The 2,871-nt window shown below is 33.4% G+C and overlaps 1 protein-coding gene across 5 annotated transcripts in view; it reads right to left on the bottom strand.

Moving 5' to 3' along the window:
• Positions 1 to 1,729, bottom strand: part of LOC105456637 — a 16,541-nt gene extending 14,812 nt beyond the window's left edge. For all 5 annotated transcript variants that reach the window (XM_011700831.1, XM_011700833.1, XM_011700832.1 and 2 more), the window contains exon 1: positions 1,375 to 1,729. The gene's annotated coding sequence lies outside the window, so the exon portion shown is untranslated. The remainder of the gene's footprint in view (positions 1 to 1,374) is intronic.
• Positions 1,730 to 2,871: the final 1,142 nt, after the last annotated feature.

The following is a 2,871-nucleotide window of genomic DNA, read 5'->3' as shown; positions in this document are numbered from 1 at the left end:
TAAATATGGTAACATCGGGACTGGTTGTGACGAGGTATATTGTTGTTACAGTGTTTATTTTTGTTATCAACCGAAACAAATTTAAAATAATGTTAGATTTCTGTAGTCTTTCCTTAGTGCAATCTTATATTTATATTTTTTCCCACTGTGATTTATGTAAGAGAAAGACTGATAAACATTTATATTTATATCATTAATGTTACATTAATGTGTATATTTTATTTGAAAATTATAAATAAAGTTATGTTATTCCTTAAGATAACTAAGTTATCTTCAATTAAACGCGTTATATTTTGAAAGCTGACTGATTCCAGTAATTGTAACAATTGACCCCGTATATGGGGCCGGTTGTTGCGTCACTTTACATTTTCCATTAATACAAATTAATTATATTATTAAATTATAAAAATAATTTCTTAATTTGTTGTTGAAGCATGTGGCTATTGATAAATATCTTTGCGGTATTTATTTCATTTATTTATAGTTACATGTAAAAAATTCATTAAAAAAACTGTATCAACCAGCTCCGATCTCCTCTATATTTTTTTATATTTTGTTATTTATGATTATTTAAAAAAACTGTATATAAACATAGACAAGCTGCGCGATTGTGTAAAATCACACGAAGTAACTACATCGACCCAACGTTTTGAACAGAAAATATAACGATAGTTGCATATGGCAGCCACGTGCTCGCATAATTTGCGTATAGGTAATTTATGTAAAGATTGCAAAATCAATCGCTCGGTTAAGCGAGTTTGTAGCTATAACACGAGCACATATATGTCGGAAATTAATCCAGTATCATCCGCGAAGTCGTCGAACGCTTTTATTCGATTACGCGCGCGATATCTCGTAAAAAGCATCCCCCGCAACGCTCATATAGAGACATGTTCCAATATGCGAGTTTGCGGAGTGACATAACGCGCGAAAATCTTACAATATGCAACATTCTTATATATAGCAAACACGTTCGGGCATTATTCAACGCAGTCTAGCCACTTTCCGAATAAATCCAACTGTAGAGTACAGTAAAAAGAATTGCTCGCAGAGTTGAATGATTGTCCGATTTCCATTGTTGCATATCGAATTTCGAACACGATCTTCTTGACAAACAAAATCGATAATCGAATGAATACAAATTAGCTTTAAGTGCATAGCTAGATCTGTAGGCTGTTTTAATCCGTTTAACAAATAATGACCAATTTTGTAAAACTAAGAATACGAAATGTTTAATTGAAAACAATATAAAAAAAAGATATATACATACATACATGCATATATATATATATATATATATATATATATATATATATCACGCGAGTCTTGTAACTCTTACAGGTACATCTATTATACGCAATTATAGTACTTTACCGCCACTTTGATGGACATCTGGACGATATCCGCCACATCGTTGCGTCGCGCACCATACGACCTGAAGATCACGATTACCTCGTCGTATGCTCGTGAGCTCAAAATTTATCTATGCATCGAGGAGCAAGGAAAAAAGTCACGCGAAACTGTGTCAGTTGCGACGGAAAAGCGGTAACGAAAGAATAGATAATATTGAATGCGACGATATATCTCGCGCGCGATCACGCACCCCCGACACCCCTGCGTAACAGCGCGTCACCATGAGACATGGGTGTGGATCCACTCCCAGGGAATGTGTCGCGATCACTGCCGCTTTCTCCACTATCTACCGAAGCATCCCCGCAACGACGCCCCGACTGACAAACGGAGATGGTCGACGCTCAGCGTCGGCGTCGGCGTTGGCAGGGGCTACTATTTTTGCCCGCTTGGCGTCGCGTCGCGACGCGTCACGTCGATGTCCGGCGAGCGTCGTTTGCTCCTTTTCGCGATCCTTGGTTGCTGGTGATCGGCGATACTATGCGCATAAACGAGCAACGCCATGAATTGAATGGCCGACTTCTCTTCCCTGATAACATAATCTCTAATGAGAACCTTTAGGAAGACCATCGATGATAGCGCCGAAATATCCAATGTCGAGGTATTCTTCTCTGACAGAGCTTATCAATTATATGAGCGACATATAACTTTAAACTTTCCGTTTTCGGAAGCCATGACTACCCAATTATCTTGCACCTATATACACATATATTACAATTTATTTATATGTATATATATATATATACATACCTAATATAAATATTACATTATATTAAATAAATATTATATCAAAAATGTATAAATATTATGTAATTCTTACGTATAAAATATTATATAATATTATATATTATATTATATAATCGAGGCTATATATTACACACACGTATGCGTGCGTGTGTGTGTGCGCGTGCGTGTGCGTGTGTGTGCGTGTGCGCGCGCGCGTGTGTGTGTGCGTGTGTGTGCGTGTGTGTACATATTTAATGTACAAAATATTATATAATAGAGAAAATTCGCCGATACTGGGCATAAGTCTCCGAAAGAGATATTATATTTTGGAAACTACATTTTATTACACTAATGATTACACTACTGATAAAAACATGATCTGTTTAATCTGATAATAATAAAAGAGATAATAATAAAAATCTTTAATTCATACATATTTGTAACTTCTTTTTATAAAATTAGCTAAAAACAAATTCTACAAATGCGAAAATAACACTCTTACAATTTTATAAATTGTGTAAATTGTAGTTTAAATAACATAATAAATTAAATAAATAAATAACAAAATAATTATAAAACTGAAATGACCTTAATAAAATGTTAAAATTATAATTTTAAAAAATGTTTTTTATAAATAAAAAAAATATTTAGTTTATAAAATATTATACATATAAATCATATTCAAAATTATAATTTTTTTTCTTTTTTTTTCAAACAAATGTTTTTAATTTTTAA

Source organism: Wasmannia auropunctata, unplaced genomic scaffold (genome assembly GCF_000956235.1).
Source record: "Wasmannia auropunctata unplaced genomic scaffold, wasmannia.A_1.0 LD335607.1, whole genome shotgun sequence".
NCBI lineage: Eukaryota > Metazoa > Arthropoda > Insecta > Hymenoptera > Formicidae > Wasmannia > Wasmannia auropunctata.
The sequence above is the reverse complement of the archived record's forward strand: the minus strand, read 5'-3'. Positions and strand labels throughout refer to the sequence as shown.